The sequence below is a fragment of the Mustela putorius genome, unplaced genomic scaffold (assembly GCF_011764305.1).
Source record: "Mustela putorius furo isolate JIRA1106 unplaced genomic scaffold, ASM1176430v1.1 tig00003858_pilon_pilon_pilon, whole genome shotgun sequence".
In the NCBI taxonomy this organism is placed as follows: Eukaryota; Metazoa; Chordata; class Mammalia; order Carnivora; family Mustelidae; genus Mustela; species Mustela putorius.
In genome coordinates this window covers 46691588-46711107 of record NW_025422010.1, presented here as the reverse complement: position 1 = coordinate 46711107, position 19520 = coordinate 46691588, and the positions used below count along the sequence as shown (strand labels likewise).

Below are 19520 nucleotides of genomic sequence, written 5' to 3'. Positions count from 1 at the left end.
GGCCTTCCCCCACCTGTGCAAAATAAAAGGTGCAAATCTTCTTATCAGTGCATTTCTAAACCCACAGACAACAGTGCTAAGCACCCAAGAACATGACTGACCGAACTGCAGCGCCACAGAGACATCTACTGGCTGGCTTCTTTGCTTCTGGTCTGGCTTTTAAAAGATGATGTGTCATAGGGAATTGTCACTCGCCAGCACCACTCAGCACTGCACGTAAGCCCTGTATGTATGGCTGTGCTGAAAATTATATCGCTCCATATCCTGGGACAATTAATTGCAAGTCTGAAGGGAATGACGGGCTCATAGTCCAATCTTCTCATCACATGCACTCCACTGGCTTTTATAGGGCCTCTGATAGCCAAGATGGCAAAGAGCCAACCCTGTCCAACCCAATGAGTGAGGCCCAGGCGGAACACATACAAGGCAATTCACAAATATGACCCAACTGAAAAAATACATGTGGCCACTCGCAGCTTTTCAGATTCTTCCCTATAGCTCAGGTGCATGGGCAGTAATTAGGAAAATAGCTAAGGGTTAGCAGTACTTGTTTGGGACATATTCTTACAGGGACATTGGAAGCCCAGAACGTGAGGTACATTTTTAAGAGGAAAGACCAAAAAACACATCAGTAAGTCCATCAGGCTGTGGGCCCCCAGAAGGCACCTGACCACTTGGACAAGAAAGGATAGAATCTTCCATATCCCCGCTTCATGATCTGCTGACACTTTGTAACGCTACTTTCAGGTTTCTAGAATTTTTCAACTCTTGTTCTGGACTTGCTTCATAGTCATCTTTGGAGGCCTGGTTGTTTTAGCTCTCACTATCGAGAACATATTACCTCAAATACAATCGTGGGGGACAGTGTTACAAGCTGAGCTGTATAATATTTGATGGAATTTTGATTATAGAATCAATCTGGCACGTATGAGGTGACCCAGGGTCACAAAAGACCCAAATGTTTGACACAAAGAGTTATGGTTTATCCCTGTGGCTGTCCTCCCTTGCTTTCTGTATGAGGAAAAAGCACAAGTTTATGCTAGAAACAAAGACAAAAAGATTACCCTTCTAGCAAATTTCATATAAAATGTATCTCCATTAGTATCTGACAGAACTATATTGATATTGATTTGTAGAAGAGAAATAAAGAGGCACATTTCCTTTGGTTTATTAAAATCGATTTGGAGATTGATCATATTGTCATAAGCATTAGCTATGAGAGAGGATTCCTATTGTTTTTACTAATTATGAAAACAGTCCATACTCATTGCAAAAATTCAAACCCTTTATTATCCCATCATGTTCCACATTAAAAAAAAAAAAAAACACTGCCAAGAGTTTTGCTGTATATCCTTTTGGTGTCTATATGTGTATACAAGTATGCCCATATACACAGAAGAGTGAGTATGAAAACATACCATAGACTCTTTGTCACCCATTTGCTACTTCTTTTCTAAATTGATTGTTTCAAACTTCATCTCTTTAAAATGCATTTCTAAAAAAAATAAAAAATAAAAAATAAAAATAAAAAAAATAAAATGCATTTCTATTATTATCCAGATACTAGGTCTTCCCTAATATCCCCTTTGAAAAGACAGTATTCTTTGACCCACGGTGGTAATCAGAAGGCTTGATTTTCCTGTTGAGGGTCTTTCCCCATTTCTCCTAGCTCGTCTATAGGCCTTTTTCTCTTGTTATCTGTGGTCCCCTGTAAGTTCTCCCTCATCCATCAAGCCGGAGGGCAATCCTCTTTTCTTCTCATAATGCCATGAAACATTGTTCCCCTCATCTTACTCAGAGTCACTCAGCAAACAGCAGATAAAGCACCTCCTATATTTCAAGCATTACATAGACATGAATCAGCAAAATAAACATGAGCCCTGCCCTCTGGAAGCTTATAATGGTGCATGTATTTCCTGATTAAAAGAATGTATGAGGAAATCAAGAAACAATGACATCTAAGGGGAATCAGCTAATAAGTGGCAGAGCTGTCACTGGAACCACTTTCATAATCCACTGATTTAAAAACTCATCTCCTTTGGGAAAAAATTCAAAGGGACAGTTGTTTCTTTCTGATTTTCCTGAATACCTTACACCTGAATTTTCTTTCCATAACCCCATGGGTTTTACTCATCTGTACAGAGAGGCCGGTGGCCACTTATGTCTCCCAGAATAGCTGGAAAGAAGAGAAATACAGTGGGAAAGGGGAAAACCTATGTCTTTATGTTCAATGTGCAAGGATAGTAGTAGAGTCCTCTGATGCTTTATTTTTAATATAAAAATGTTCTTTTATATATATGTGTTCTTTTAAGAATGCAGTTTCCTTTTCATAGTGGGCTTCTAAAACCAAGCACATGTAACTCTTTTACTTAAAAAACCCCAACACATTAATTTCAGAAACATTGCCTAAACCTATTTTTAAAATCTCACTTTTCTTGTAGTTTCTATGTACTTCATTATTAGTGAAGTTAATGTCTTCCCCCCACGTACAGGCATTACTTATAGTTTACTTCTGGGATAAGCACAGTCATATCCTTCATCCATCTTTTTGTGAATCTAAAAATACATTATGAATTTGAAAATACTCAGTATACATAAAGAATATTTTTTAAAGATTTATATTTATTTGAGAGAGAGGAAGGGGGAGAGAATGAGCACGGGGAGGGGCAGAGGGAGAGAGAGAATCTACAAGCAGACTCCCCGCTAAGCATGGAGCCCAACCCGGGGCTCTATCCCATGACCTTGGGATCATGACCTGAGCCAAAACCAAGAGTCAGGCACTTAATCGACTAAACCACCCAGGTGTCCCTGTAAACAATGTTTGATTTTTTTTTAATATATGTAATTATTTTATTTGATAGAGGTCACAAGTAGGCAAAGAGGCAGGCAGAGAGAGGGAAAGAAGCAGGCTCCCCACAGAGCAGAGAGCCTGATGTGCGGCTTGATCCCAGGATCCTGAGATCATGACCTGAGCCAAAGGCAGAGGTTTAACCCACTGAGCCACCCAGGCACCCCTGTTTTTTTTTTTTTTTAAGATTTTATTTATTTATTTATTTGATAGACAGAGATCACAAGTAGGCAGAGAGGCAGGCAGAGAGAGAGAGAAGGAAGCAGGCTCCCCACAGAGCAGAGAGCCTGATGTGGGGCTTGATCCCAGGACCCTAAGATCATGACCTGAACCAAAGGCAGAGGCTTTAACCCACTGAGCCACCCAGGCACCCAAAAATGTTTTTTAAATTGCCCTATATGTTGAAAATATTTTTCCAGTTTGCTGTTGATTTTGAGTTATTTTCCCTTTTCTGTGCAGAAATTTAAGGACTTTCATGCAGTGCTAAATATGAATATTTATCTTAATAGCTTCTGAGTTTTGATATGGGATATACAGCACCTCTATATAAATATAAATTTAATTTTGTCCCTAATTTTTAGTGAAGAAAGATGACATAGCAGTCAGCATATTTTTACACCATAGCAATTACAGTGCTTAGAAACTGCTGAGCAAATTTCACTTCAATTCTTTCCTTAAATTCATATAGAGTTGAATTTGGGGCACAGCCTTAGATCTAAATAATATAGAAAGAAGTTCTTGGATTCCAGTGCACAGTATGATGACTATAATTAATAACACTGAGTTGTATACTTGAAATTTGCTAAGAGATTGGATCGTAAGTGTTTTCAGCATACACACACAATATAGTAACTATGGGAAATGATGGATATATTAATTAGCTTGACTGTGATTCTAATTTCACAGCATATGCATACACTGAATTATTATATTATATACCTTAAATATTTCTAAATTTTATTTGTCAATTATACCCCAATAAAGCTGGGAGAAGGGAAAGAACTTCCCATGTCCCAAGAGAAAATCAGCAAAGCTAAAAGAAAACAAGGTAATTAATTGTAGAAATGTGCAGAAAATGCAAGAGATGTTACTCTCTCCTACTTTCTCAGATGGCCTTGTTTGTGTGACGCAAAACGCAGCCCCTGTGTGTGGCCAGTGACTTCTCCCAAGGCCTGCAGGGGTCTGTGTTGTCAGCCATTTTTATGGCTGATTTAGTGCACAATTGATTGGATTAAGCATGCAGTCATCCACATTAGACTTTCAGTAATCTGACTGACCATGTGAGACCCTGCGTGACAGAGGTCCCTCAGGCTGATGCTAAGGGCGTAGAAAGGAGAAAAGAGGTTGTGCACTAGCAACAGCCTTTAATGGGACAAAACAAGCTAACAAATATGGACAGCAAAGCCCTTTAGGATGGACAGGGTCATGGAACAAGGATTTTGCTCAAAGCCCAATTACACCCCTTGTTGTCCCGGCGACTTTAGACAAGTTATTTATTTATTTATTTATTTATTTATTCCCTAATATTTTATTTATTTGAGAGAGGGAGAGAGTGTGAGAGAAGAAGATCAGAGGGAGAAGCAGACTCCCCATGGAGCTAGGAGCCCACCGCAGGACTCGATCAATCCCAGGATTCCGGTCTCGTGGCATGAGCTGAAGGCAGTCACTTAACCAACTGAGACATCCAGGCACCTTAGGCAAGTTATTTAAACCCTTAAGCCTTAACATCCTCCTAGATGTAATGGACAAATTAATATCTCTATTTCAGGGTTGTTTTGATCCAATTAAGCAATAATATCTAAAATACACTGAGATGATAACCAAATGTGAAGCAATTTCTTGCGAGATTCCTTCATGAGTTTCTCTTTCTTCTTTTCGTGTTCCATAATCTCAAGGCCTCATAATTTTGCTATCCATTCAAAAATTGTTTTTGAGTGCTTATTTCTGCATAACACACTATGCTATGGGCTACCAGACTAGGATACTATTGAATAAAACATGAGTTTTGCTCTTCAAAAAGCTTATAGATTAATTAGAGAGATAATGATAATGGAAGGCAATATTCATCAAGAAATCATTCTGTGCTAGATGCTTAATCACGTAATTCTCACAGATACCCTACAAACTATGTGCTCTCTTTATCCCCATTTTACAGATTAACAAACAGAATTAGGAAACATCCAAAGCCACACAGCCTATAAGTGTTAGAACAAAGATTCAAACCCAGATGTCTATGACTTTAGAGCCCACATTTCAAACTAGATTTAAGCACTGTCTTATATGAAAAGCAATGATATAACCACAATGTGGTAAGTGACATGAGAAATACAGATATATTTGCAGGGAAATTTACAGGAGCGCGGAGCCACATTTGGCTGACGCATCAGGAAAGAACTTATATGGAAGATACTGGAGATATAACTGGAGATATAAGCCACAATGTATTCATCTGTGCCACAATGTATTCATCTGTGCTGAGCCACGGTAATAGTTTTCCTTTCTGCAGAAATGATTTCAAGTGATAGTGGGGGCCTCGCTGATGACAAGCCCACGTGAGTAAAACACAGGCTTCAAAGTTAAGTGCCCACTGCTGTGAAATAAATGATCTTGTCTGAGGCCTCCAAATGGCAAGCCTGGGAGGCGGAAATTTCCCACAGAAGAGCAAACACTATTTCATCCTTGACTAACCATTAGTGGGGGCCAATCTGTGATCTCGCTCAAAGTGTCACAGGCTGTGCCTGTGCTTGGGTGGGGGGTGGGGAATGTGACAGCCTAGAAACTATGAGCAAATACAAGGGCTGCTCCTGGAACCATACAGATAATCTCTTTCAAACCAGGATTCCCTATCAAGCCGGGAATTACATGATCTATTCCAGGGAAAGGAGAAGAACAAAGATTTCTCTGACCAATTTTAGGCTAAAGCTTTTTGGAAAAAGTACATATTGCAAGTTTTGTGGGGTTTTTTTGTTTTTTTTTGTTTGTTTGTTTTTTGTCATCACCACTAAAAACAAAACACAGTCAGGACGCCTGGATGGCTCAGTGGGTTAAAGCGGCTGACTCTTGATTTCAGCTCAAGTCATGATCTCAGGGATGTGAGATCAAGCCCCAAGTTGGGCTCCAAGCTCAGCACAAAGTCTGCTTAAGATTCTCTCTCTCCCTCTGCTCATGCTCTCTCTTCCTTTAAAAAATAAAATAAGGAGGGCTTGTGATGTGATGAGCACTGGGTATTATATGCAACTGATGAGATAGATATCAAACACTACGTCTGAAACTAATGATGTACTATATGTTGACTGAATTTAAATAAAAATAAAAACACAGTGCATTGTGTTTTTTTTTTTTTAATTAAATGTACTACATTTTAGGTCCTATCAAGCAACTGATAGAATATCAGTCCTATTTCTGCCTCTTCGAGTCCTATTCTTGCTCCACTGTGAGTTACAAACTTTTAGTATCAGTCAGGGACCATGCCAGGATATCCCTGGCCTCTGATTTTCCCTTTTCTACCCTAGTCATGTCCTGTGGACATATCAGTTAAATTTGCTGAAGATGGACCCTTAAAAGGGCCTAATGTGGGGTGTCTGGGTGACTCAGTCAGTTAAACATCTACCTTCAGCTCAGGTTATGATCTGAGTCCTGGGATGGAACCCCATGTTGGGCTCCCTGCTCAGCAGACAGCCTGCTTCTCCCTCTGCCTGTGCCTCCCCCTCCTTGTATTCTATCCCTCTGTCAAGTAAGTAAATAAAAAATCCTTAAAAGGAGGGGGAGGTGGGAGGTCCCAGGTGAGAATTAGGTAAAATTCTTCTCTAATTGCCAACTCTCCCATTCCTTGAGGACCCTTAACCTTGCTGATTTGAAGCAGACATTTGTTCCCCTAACATCTGACCTCCTTGAAGGCCACACACCCATGCCTTGTTCAGCCCTGCATCATTTTCTTCTTTTGTTTGTGGAATCCCTTATGTGGCTTCGGATTCCCACGCTCCTACCGTGCTTTTTCTTAGAGCCCAGATTTCCCACCCCTGCTTCTGTTTGTCCCACCAGCCAGTCCTAGTAGAACAGCCATGAATGGAGAAGCCTGCTCATCTATGTTGAAATCAAAGTTGACTTCAGGGCAAATAATATTATTTTTAAGTTACATGTTTATAACTTCTATGTGGTGGCAAACAGTACACATGTAACAGGCATAATTTTGCAAATACAGATGCAGTTGAGTAAGAAATATAAATAAAATAAAATGTAAATGATAACATTTCATCCAAAGTCCTTTTAGCACTTGACTGCTCGAGTATTTTTTCACATCATCAGTGGTCTTCCTTGCCTTTGTGCCTCTTTCTTCACCAAAATCTGAAGGAAATTAGTGAGAAAGTTCTTATTTGTGGTTTAAACAAAATAATTTAAATGAGTATGAGAAGGTATATAGTAATATACAGAAGAAAAAAATTCCAAGACTAGCTTCTTAGCCAGGTTGTTAACCATGGACACTAAGGCCCATTTTGGGGGTAAGAGGGTCCTAGATGTGAAGTGTAGACATTCAAACAGCATCCTGGAGGTCTTGTAAGTTAGACCTAGGGTATTTTGGGAGAAGCAGATTACTGAGACCAATATCCAGAGGTTCTGATATGATAGGTCTGAGGTTTCATCCAAGAATCAACATTATTAACATGCATCTTAGGTGATTTGTCCACAGGCTATTGAATGAGCAATGCAACTTTGGAGCTAGGGACTGATCTGAGAAAGCTGTCTCCTAGAAGATCAAAAAGTGTGTTGCAAGAAGAGTCAGAGCGAGAGATAGAAGGAAACAAATACAATAAAAAGAATTTAGTCTACATGTGATGGAGGGCTGGATGAGGCAAGCAGCAGAAGGGTCTTTAAAATCTTGTTTTCGGGGCACCTGGGTGGCTCAGTCGTTAGCCATCTGCGTTCAGCTCAGGTCATGATCCCAGAGTCCTGGGATCGAGCTCCATGTCCGGCTTCCTGTTCAGCAGGAAACCTGCTTCTCCCTTTCACGCTCCCTATGCTTGTGTTTCCTCTCTCTCCCTGTCTCTCTCTCTTTGTGTCAAATAAATAAATAAAATCTTTTTTAAAAAATAAAATAAACATATGAAATAAAATTTTGTTTTCCACTAACATGTTCTAGATCTTTCTAGCCATCACTGTTCTACTGTTGCTGTATTGCCAAATACATGATAAGCCATTCAGTGTTTAGGGACAGGCTAGCTTCAAAGAGTCTCTAACACATTTTACGTGTAAAACTGAGGGTTGCTGGAGGCAAGGTGGGTGGGGGATGGGCTAGATGGGTGAGAGGGATTAGGGAGGGCACATGATGTGATGAGCATTGGATGTTGTATGGAAGTGACTAATCACTAAATTACACTCCTGAAACCAATATTACACTATATGTTAATTAACTAGAATTTAAAACAAAAAAGTTTATGTGTAAAAATCTTTTATATAACTTTATTACACATCATCATTTTATTGTTTTATTTTAAAGATTTTTAGTTATTTTTTTGACAGAGAGAGACATTGAGAGAGGGAACACAGCAGGGGGCTTGGGAGAGGAAGAAGCAGGCTCCCCGCTGAGCATGGATTCCCCATGTAGGGCTCGATCCCAGGACTCTGGGATCATGACCTGAGCAGAAGGCAGACAGTAACCCACTGAGCCACCCAGGCGCCCCTCAGCGTGTTTCTTTAAAGAGAAAAGTAAAACATTATTTTTCCTCTCCCAAACTTTCAGCCTTTCATTTCTTTTTTGTACTTAAAAATGATTTTTGATGCAGAACTAATTTTAGACTTATAGAAAAGTTGCAAAAAATAACACAGAGAGATTCCAAATATCCCTTACCCAGCGGGAAACAGAAAGAGGACATTAGTGGAAAAACTAGTAAAGTTCAAATAAGGTCTTCAGTTAAGAATATGGTATTCATGTTAACTCCTGGCTTGTCACTTAGACGCTTTTCTATTAATTAATGTAAACAAAAGCTACTGAGAGGCCGTAGGGTAACTTGTGAACCTTGCCTCTTCCTTAACAGAAGAAAATGTTATTTGTATGCATTAAGTTCATGCCATAAGTATATGCCTTCATTTTGTCTTTATGCTAGGTGTTGATGGAAAATTACAAGAAGTGTGACTCCTTAAATTACTCAGTTGTAAGATTATTAAAATAATCTCTATGACTATTGCCATTTAAAAATCGGTGGAAGGTGCGCCTGGGTGGCTCAGTCGGTTGAGCATCTGGCTCTTGATCTTGGCTCAGGTCATGATCTTAGGGTCATGAGATAGAGTCTTGCTCCAGCCTCTGCGTGCACGGAGTCTGCTTGTCCCTCATCTTCTGCTCCTCCCCCCATTTGCACTCTCTCTTTCATATAAATAAATAAAATCTCTTAAAAATTAGGGGGAAAGAGGCACAGAAAAGTTAAGTAACTTGCCTAAGATCACACATGGTAAGTAGATCAGAGAGTCATTCAGACCCGCTACCTGTCCCTGGGCCCCAGTCTATGCTCCAAGATCATCATGTTGTACTGCCTCTATATAAAAATCCACAAGATGCAGTAATGCCGAATGTAGAATTCTTCTAAGTCCACACTCTAATAACCCAGGGAGACAAAGGAGTTCTTGGTCTTCCATGTGTATAACCATGAGTCTCACCCTCTACAACAGATTGAAAACACCAATAAACATTCTGTAAGTGAAATACATCAGAGATGTATTGAGAAACTATAACATCATTATGATAAAATCTCTAGTCTGAAATGTTGGGTCAGCAAATTTCTCATGAAACTTCTTTCTATTACACTGGAAAACCATAATCAATTATACTCCTATGCTTTAACCTGATTTATTGGAGACAGCACCAAAATAATCTCTTCAACACTGACAAATATCAGTAGCTGTAGATATCACCGTATTGGTATTATAAGTGGGGTATCAGTCAAGGTTTTCAGGTTCAAGCAATGAAACTGACTCTGATGATCTTAGGCAGAAATAGGATTCATTGGAAGCATAATAGCAGCTCCCAGAATTAATGAGAACCTGCCAAAGCAGGCTGGTAAAACATAAGAGGCCAAGGAGCAGAAAGGACATCAACTTCTGGTAGGACTAGCCTGCACAGGCCCCCTTCTCCACCAAATGTCTCCAGGTATCATCACCATTATGAAGGGTGGTTGTCCCTGCTTCCTTCTATCATTTTTCCATGACTTAGAGTCCCAGGAAAAAGTATCTGATTGACCAAGCATTGGTCTTTCGCTGGGGTCAGTTTGAGTAATAGGAGCCTTGACCTACACAAAGACAGTTCCCAGGAATCAGAAAGGGGTTTAGTTTCCTGGAAACGCAGATGACGACAATGTCAATGTCAATTGTCAATGCCAACTGTCAACGACAATGCCAATTCTGACGCACCAGGGGAGTTTTACATTCATTTCTTAGAGATGGAAAGAATGCAAGGTCGTAGTATTTCTTTTGTCTGTGAGAAAAGATTCTTTTATAGAAACACGGCATGTTAGCATTTCAACGGTATTCTAGAGCCTTCTAAGTGAACCAGAAATTCATTTACAATGAAGTAAGATGAACAAATGGCATCAAAACCCATTAATAATTGTTGCAATTAGTAACAGACCAAAATTAAAAGCAAAACCAGACAGACATGGGTTCAATTCCTTCTAATACCCCTGACTAGCTGTGTGACCTTCAACAGGTTGCTTAACCACGCTGCAACTTTTTCCCCTGTTCTATAAAATGGGAAAACTGAGAATACCCATTCACATGTTTGGGAGAAGAGTAATTAATATAATTTATGAAAATCAATGAGAACACTTGTTGGTACACAGCAAGCATCCAACGGCAGTTTTGTTAGGATGCCGTGATACAGTCCCTGTCATTGTCACATCCCTACCATCATTGCCATCCAGCTAAGTTTGCAAACATCCAGTGCAAGACCTATACCTCACAAGACTGTGCATCTCACAGTTGCACAGGTCTCATTATCACCAAACTTTTGTCAGTTAAGGAAAGAAGAAAATGTCAGATTGGCAAGGCACATGAGCTCTAGTTTTCTGTATCCTTCCCTGCTGTCACCTGCGCTTGTGCACTGCCATCCTTGACAAAAATGTGTGTCTTCCATCTTCATTTATTTCATTCCACCCACATATTCATTCCATTCGATAGACAATGTTGAAATGATATTCAACAAATAATGTTGACCAACAAATAATGTTGACCAACTATGTACACAAATAATTCCACATTAAACTACAAATGTGATGACTTAAAAAAAAAGTACAGTTTATAGGGCGCCTGAGTGGCTCCACTGGTTAAGAAGCCAACTCAGTTTGGTTTCGACTCAGGTCATGATCTCAGGGTCATGGGACTGTGTCCCATCAGCGCAGAGTCTGCTTATGGATTCTCTCTCGCTCTCCCTCTGCCCCTTCCGTTGATTGCACACACACACACTCTCTCTCTCTGTCTCTAAAATAGATGAAATTTTTAAAAAGAATATATTGCTTAATAATGGCAGAATATACCCTGAAATTTTGTTTCTGAAACTAACAAAGAGAAAAATTCTACAGAACTAACACTATGAATGTTATGCTAAAATATGCTAGGTTATTTCCCTAAAAATAGTTATTCGTAGTAAATCATATGCTCTCCAAACTAAGTAATTTTGTAAGAAATTATGTTCTTGTTATTAACACTCCTACACTTAACGGCAATATCAAATCACTCCTTCTGAATAGCATAATTTAAATTTTTTGATTAATGAGAAATATGTGTTGTAGAATTTTAAATTGGTCTTGAGAACTTTAATTTTTCCAATAAAAGAGAGTGATTATAAACTATTTGGGAAATCTCTAACATATTTCTTAGCTAATCAAAAACTAGTTATTTAGTGCAATAGAAAATAATTTTAGAATTTGTTGGCTCTATTACATCCTAATTTATAAAACTTGAGATTCGAGTAATATACATTCAGTAGCATCACAAACAAAATAAGATGTAAATAAGCCTTTTTGCTAAACAAGATTTTTAGAGTTTTTGTTCACAACAAACTACCCGCTAGATGGCACTAAGTAACTGTTAAATTTTTTTTTTTTAACAGGGCCAGTCTATCTGGTCAAAGAAACATAGAATCCTATTAATTGAGGGGACAGTTGTTTCAAACAGCCAGACCTAGTGTCAAAGTCCATGGATTACATGTAAGATGATATTTAAAGTACCATTAAGAGATATTTACTCAAGAAATATTACTGCCGATAGTCATTAGATAGAAACAGAGCTAGATACTAAGAATTCAATGCACATGCTAAAATACAATGATAAAATAAAACAAAATGATTTTTACAATTAAATTGCACTCATTTGAATTCCATCAAAGAAGATTTCACTAATGAAGGCCTGAATTTTGTGTGTTTATAAAGAAATAGAGCTTCTTCAACAACAGGAACAAAAAAATAATGGAAAGGAATTCGAGGAGCAGCAGTTCATATATAATTTGGACTGAGAATTATAATTACTCTTAACCAAGCTCTGGTAGGTAAAAGGTGAATATCAAACCATTTTCACTTACGGATATCCTATCATTTAGACAGATCTTTGTCCAAGGTACTGAGGTAATAATCCATAAAATTAGCAATATTGTATCCTATCCACACAAAGCCAAGACTTCAGAGGAGAGCTCAAAGTTCCCGATAATGACCCAGATATTTGCCAGTATGGAGATACGTGTCCTCCTGTAGAAATATCCCAATCTCATTCGGAGGCTGGTCTACACGATGTCACAAAATGCATCGTCAAACACTAGCTGGCTTTGAAGGCATGGCACTTGCCTATCTTGCCCCCATTTTGTTGTCTAGAAATAGGATGAAGTTAATGGTAGTAACTTTAGGTCAATTCATTCCCCACTCCCGGCCCCGTTATTCTTGTAGGACCTTAATCTCCAAATTGTGTACGCTCCTAGAGGATTTATGAAGATCCCAAAGGTCTGTTGCCTGTTCAGTAACCATAGTGTTCTCTACAGTTTAATTTCTTCTCTAAGCTCCATCTCTGCTCAGCACCTAGCGGGTCCCCCAGGCACTTCTGCTACTTCTGCCAAGTGCCACCTTTGGTACGAAGCACTGTGGTTCTCCATGACAGCTGAGCAGCTGAGGCCACAGAGACACAAAGGCCACATGGTTTCCTGGCAGGTCCTTGCACCCGGCACTGGGTTAACTGCTGCTGGGCCCACTGCTGAACCAGACAAACGTGTGTCTTTTCTCGTAGAATACACCCACAGTTCTCATTCCTTTCTCTGCCTTTCTTGCTATCTGTTTTACCAATTATGTACATAATTCCTAAGAATGCGGTAACTCCCATTAAATTCTCTCACTTGTATTGCAAGCAGAAATACAATTAAGGGGTAAAGGGTGTGTTTTGGATCCAGACTTAAGTTATGACTATTTATATAATTTTTACTGTATTGTTTCTAATTAGTATATAAAAGTATATCTATTCATAGTATAAATTTGGGAAAACCACTTAAAAATACAAAGGAACATTGACAACCCCTCATAATTCTACCTCCCGGTGAGGATTGTTATTAATATTTGATAAACAGCCTTAAGTTCTGTGCATATATTTGCATGTATTTTTTATTCATATTTGTATATTTCCACCCCAGATCATTCTGAATTTGTGAGGGTACAATCATGAAGTGGCTTATTTTTCTTCCGTTTTTCAACCATTTCAAGGACACTCGCAAATCTCTTCCTTTACTCCTTAACACATAAAAAGATTCTATCCTGTACTGAGCTCACCTGCCTGTCACTGAAAATTGTGTAACCTCAGGAAAGTTGATTAAATCTCTCGGTTCTCAGTTTCCTTAGTATAAAATTATGCTAGAAACAGTGGTGACTTTATCGACTCTTGGGAGTCGAATGAATTCACGTGGGTAAAGCAATGTGGCCAGAGCCTGCTGCAAAACAAGCAGATCTCATTTGAGTCATTATAGGATTTATTCAGCCCCCGAAGCTCAGAGCACAGGTTTTCTCTCGTCCCGAGCTCCAGAGTGAACCCAGAGTGGTAAGGGGCTCCCATCTGCTCGTCAACCCTCCCTCTTCCTTATCGGGTCTACCTCTTCAGCTCCTGGGCCATAGGGATGGAGGAGGGAATGAGACTGGGGGGAAGGCCCGAAGGATCTTGCCTAGCAAGGTGAGAGGCTGCCAAATCATCTGTGGCGTGTTGCAGTTTCTCTGGGTGACACATTCTGGTGGCAGGTGCCACCCTAAAAAAACAGCTCTCAAATCATTAGCAGCCGCCACTCTTTCTCCCATTCCCAACTCTCCCACCCAACGGAATAAGTAACCTATTTTCTGTCTTTATAGAATTGCCTGTTCGGATGTAGAGCCATGCCAAACAGTTCTTGTGCATTATTCTAAAAGAGAGAGAAAGAGAAAGAGAGAGAGAAACTTAGAAGCATTAAGGAACTATAAGCCCAGTTCCAATTAATGAGAAAAAGAGCTAATGAATGGCACTTATAGCAAGGGGCACAGAATGCAATCTGCTCTCACCCATCACTGGGTATCTTGTATTTTCATAGCACTGACAACTTTAGATCTTGTATCTTTTACTCGCTAATATAGGTGTTACTCACAGTCCTTCCTGAAGACGTAGCACTCTGTTGAACAGACTTGGGAAAAATCACAAAATGCTGCCAATGTAGTTGAATTTTAGCTAAGATTACGGAGTATCTTCTGCTTGTGAAGGACATTCATTATGGAACAAGAAAGTGGGACCATTTGGTCCCACCAAAGACTGCTCTTACCTTCTGCCATGAAGACCTGTTGGATATGGTGTTTGCTGTTCCTTCTGTGGGCTTCCAGAGCCCCAGCTGTGAAACAGAAGAAATAATCTCACTAAAGGAAGGGAAGAACAGGGAGGCTTTTAAGAGCTCACATTCTATACAAAGCCGGGCTTCGTGTATTCAGTTCATCTCCAACTCCTTTTCCATTGTTTCTCTGCTCCAGTTTTAGAATTTGACTCTGTGGCAGGTTTAGAGAAAATGTAATGCTGGGGATTTTTTCCCATAGGTTTTAATTTTTTTTTTTTAAATTAGAAAGATATACAAAAAATAAATGTACAGTTCAATGACGTATCACAAAACAAACACACTGTAACTTCCTAGGTCAAGAAGTAGAATATTACCAGCCTCTAAGAAGTTCTATCTTTTTCAAAATCACTACTCCCTCTTTTCTCCCAAAGATGACTAGTTATCTTAGCACAGTTCCCTAGAAAACAGAGTAAGAGGCAAAGACGAAGCATTAATGCCTTGTTTGACAGTTCAACCTCAAGCCAACAGGAGGGAAAAGAAATGCAAGGATGGAGAGAGGGGGGCAAAGGCAAGGTGGGGTGTCCCCAAGCTTGCTATAGCTTGCCTCCAACATTTCCAACATTACACACCTGGTTGCTCAAACACATGGAATATTTTTGTGAATTTTGCGTGACAGCGATGCCTGAGCTTTTCAATGGATACCACAGAGGATAGCCAGGCATGAATCTAGAAATGAGGACACAGGCTTATGGGGACGCAGGCATGTTTCTAGATAAAGGGACTCCAGCAGCCAGAGGCTGGCAAGGATCAAAGGCTAATGGTGAAATGGACTGAGTTTGAGAAAGCCAGAATTCCCATGCTGAGTGTTTGCCAAATATTCCCAGGCACATGGCAAGACTCACTTCTTGTCCAATTCATGGTGGGGTGAGGGAATGAAGAAGTCGTATTCAGGCCTGAGAGTTGTGAGCAGAAGTTACATCTCTCTCTTCTATTCTAAAGCATTCATTACAGAGGTCCTACCCACCAGAACTCTACGTGATGGAGACCATTTTGAGATACCATCAGCGAGGGTCAGTGAGCAGGTTTGAAGTAGAAGTCCTACCTTCTGTGCAAGATATGTGTGATAGACATATACCATGCCTCCCCAAATTCTCATTTTTAAACCACTAATTTTACAGTGTTGTTTGTGCTGCAGAAGAAGCTAGCCTGCCCTAGTGGCTATAAGACTGGATATTGTGATGTTCCCTGAAGTCCTACCCGTGTCCCATGAGGGAGCCAACATTTGGACATGTGCCAAAGAGTGGATACAAATTAAAGCTAATTCGACAAGAATAATCACAACCTACACATTTCATACCCAGGGAAATAAAGAAATAAATATTTGTTGCGGTAGCCACCCCCTGTTCCTCCCTGTTCTGAACCTCTGGTGTCTGGAAAACCTAGAACAAGAAGGAGGGAAGGTGACCCAGAAGAACAGACTACGGTTTCCTGTCCCTTTCATTTTCCCGAAGCTATGGATCAAATCTAAGCTGAAAAAAGATAAAAATTAGGGTTTTCAACTGAATTATTCTATTTTGGAGAATGATCAGAAAACCATAGATCACCTGAGGTCTCCTGAGGCAAAAAGAGATTCCAAAAGAGCTTTGCAGTAGACAGTAATTTTCACTCCCAATATATGTTTGGTGAAGGTGTCAAGGCTAGTATCATCCAAGGATATTTGGAACTCAGAGCCTATAAGAAGAGTGATCTCAAACTTCCTCATTGTTGTTGAGGAGAAAGTATTCCCCAGGCCGTATATACTATGACTTGTCTAATGCCCCATTCACATTATGATAAACACAGACATACAACCATAACATTTTTGCTCTGTCCATTTTCAAATACTAATTGGTTAAATATGATGAATAGAGATCTTTCTAAAATACTTTTCCAAAAGCATTAATAATTATGGAATAATTTTTGCATTGTCTCCATGGCTTTATGACAATAAAACCACCACTTTCTCCTTCCACAGAAAGGAGTTATATATTTATATATACACACACACACATATATGTGTATATATATATATAAAATATTATGCTATATATTAAAGTAAATACATATATATGTGTGTGTGTGTGTATATATATATATAGCTCCTTTCTGTGGAAGGAGAAAGTAAATACATATATATAATATATGCAATTATATATAAAATATTATGCTATATATTATTATGTAATATATTAATGCATTATAGAAATATACTAGTTACATATAAAACATTTTAGAGATATAATTCACACTTCACTCCATTTAAACTGATCCATCTGAAATGTACATGTCAATGGTCTTTACTCTATTCACAAAATTGTGCAAGCTTTTTCAGAACCTATTTCTGAACATTTCCACACCCTAGTAAGAAGTGTTGTATTCATGAGCAGGCCCTACCCCTTATGACCCCAACTCTCCCATTTCCAGCCCTAAGAATAATTTTTTAATATAATTTCTGTCTTTTTTTAAAAAGATTTATTTATTTATTTGGCAGAGAGAGAAAGCATAAGTGAGGGAGAAGAGCAGGCAGAGGGAGAGGGAGAAGCAGGCTTCCCAATGCAATGAGGGGCTTGATCCCAGAACCCTGGGATCATGACCTGAGCTAAAGGCAGACGCTTAACTGACTGAGCCACCCAGACTCCCCAATCTACTTTCTGTCTTTATAGAATTGCCTATTCTGGACATTTAATAAAAGTGGAATCATAGGGACACCTGGGCAGCTCAGCGGGTTAAAGCCTCTGCCTTCAGCTCAGGTCATGATCTCAGGGTCCTGGGATCAAGCCCCGCATCGGGCTCCCTGCTCACTGGGGAACCTGCTTCCCTTCCTCTCTCTCTGCCTGCCTCTCTGCCTACTTGTGATCTCTGTCAAATAAATAAATAAAATCTTTTTTTAAAAAGTAGAATCATAAAATATTCTTTTGTAAGGGACTTATGCTCACTTAGCATAACATTTTCAAGAAGCCTCTGTGATGTCACATGAGTTAGTACTACACTGATTTTTATGGCCAAATAACATTCCATTGTATGGCTATTTCAAATTTTGCATCTTCATTTATCAACTGGTGGACATTAGAGTTGTTTCCACTTGGGGCTATTGTTAATAATGCTGCTTGAATGATACCAAGTTTTTGTATGGGTACATGTTTCCATTTCTCTTGGGTATATACCTAAGAGTGGGATTTCAGGTCATGCAATATCTCTTTGTTTCCCCTTTTTAGGAACTTCCAGAGTGTTTTCCAAGCATCTGCATCATTTTACATTCTCACCAGCAGTGTAGGAGGGTTCCAAATTCAACACTGTCTTTTAATGAAGAAAAAGAAATGGAAATGCTGCAGGTGTATTTATTAACTCCTGTAAATGAGGCAAGTTTTTTCTACTTGCAATGAGAGAAGATACTGGAGTTCTCTCAGTTCATCAAGAAAACGATTGCACCATCCTAAAGTTCCTAGATTGCTATCAGGGAGCAGTTTAGATCCAAAAACAATCTGGCTCAGATGCAGGAAAAAAACTAATTCTTTCACCTGTTTTCATTTGTGATTTAATTTTCACTTCTATTGAGCAGCTTTGGTTAAATAAAAACATGAGAACTATTTTTATGGGGATAACAATTATCATCTAAGTTTGCATAATGCTAAAAAAAAAATCAAGGTATCAGAATATATGACTTCCCTTTGAAGTTAAAACTGGGAAAAAAATTAAGTCTTCTTGCATAAAGTATCACTATCCATAGCATCTGATTTCTAGTGGGTCCTATGCCATTTCGAAAAGGAGCTCAATCAAGTGTCAGTAATGATTTTTATATCCTTTTAAAGGGGGAATCAAATATAGCATCCTAAGTGCCGAGACATTAGAAATCAATATAAAAGATATCTGGGTATTGTATAAATGGTTACGAAAATTACAAGTTCATTTATCAAAAAAGATTACCTGTTCACAAATCCTAATGAGAGATCCCATGTGGTGAACATTTGGCTAATAACTCAGCAGCTGCAGAACATTATAACTTAATTTAATTATTTCCAAAGAGATGTGATCTCTCTGCTACAAACAAATACACACTAAGGAAAGAAATAGGTCTCTATGTTTCTAACTATTCCAACTGAACCACAGAATGCAGAAAAATATTTACCTTGAACCACCTGTATTCCCAGTGTAATGCTAGGTCCACATTGTCAGTGACAAAGCATCCTGGAGGACAGAAGCAATTATACAGATAATTAAAGGAAAGCAATCACTTGTGCCCCCCCCTTTTTCCTCTTTATTCCCCTAGTTATCAGAAAATTAACATGAAGCATTTTTTCTCTTAAAAAATGAACTATATGAGTAATTGTTTTAATATCCTGCTTGATTTTTCTAGAAAGTCCTATCAAGTACGAATTCGATTTTGAGGATTTGTTTGCCACCCAAAATGATTAATTTAAGAACTGATGATTCCCGATCCTGCCATGCGTAGAGAGTGGCATCAAGAGTCTCTCCCTTCATGGGAATTGTCTGAACCAGGAGATACGACCCTGCCAACAACCAAATGCTTGTTTAGTGATAATGTCCTAGATCAAAAATATAAAGCTATGACAACCAGGTTGGGGACAACTGGAACAATTTGAAGATGGATTGTATAGTAGATGATATGAAGGCAGTATTTTTTAACATTCTTGAATAAAGGCATGACACTGTGGTTACCTCTTTGGAGAGGTGTGCTGAAATATCACAGGTTAAAGTGTCAGGACACCTACAACTTCTTCCCAAATGGTTCAGCCAAACGAAGTCTGAATATAAAGCAAATGCAAGAAAAATAATGATGACGGGGGAATCTAGGTCAAGAGAAATAGGTGTTGC

General features: G+C 39.0%; 1 long non-coding RNA gene across 1 annotated transcript in view; it reads right to left on the bottom strand.

Moving 5' to 3' along the window:
- The window catches only part of LOC123387673, a 76712-nt gene extending 57835 nt beyond the window's left edge, over positions 1 to 18877 (bottom strand). The window contains exons 1-2 of the long non-coding RNA XR_006602184.1: positions 18814 to 18877; positions 14643 to 14708 (exon numbers count right to left, since the gene is read on the bottom strand). This is a non-coding gene — a long non-coding RNA (uncharacterized LOC123387673). The remainder of the gene's footprint in view (positions 1 to 14642; positions 14709 to 18813) is intronic.
- Positions 18878 to 19520: the final 643 nt, after the last annotated feature.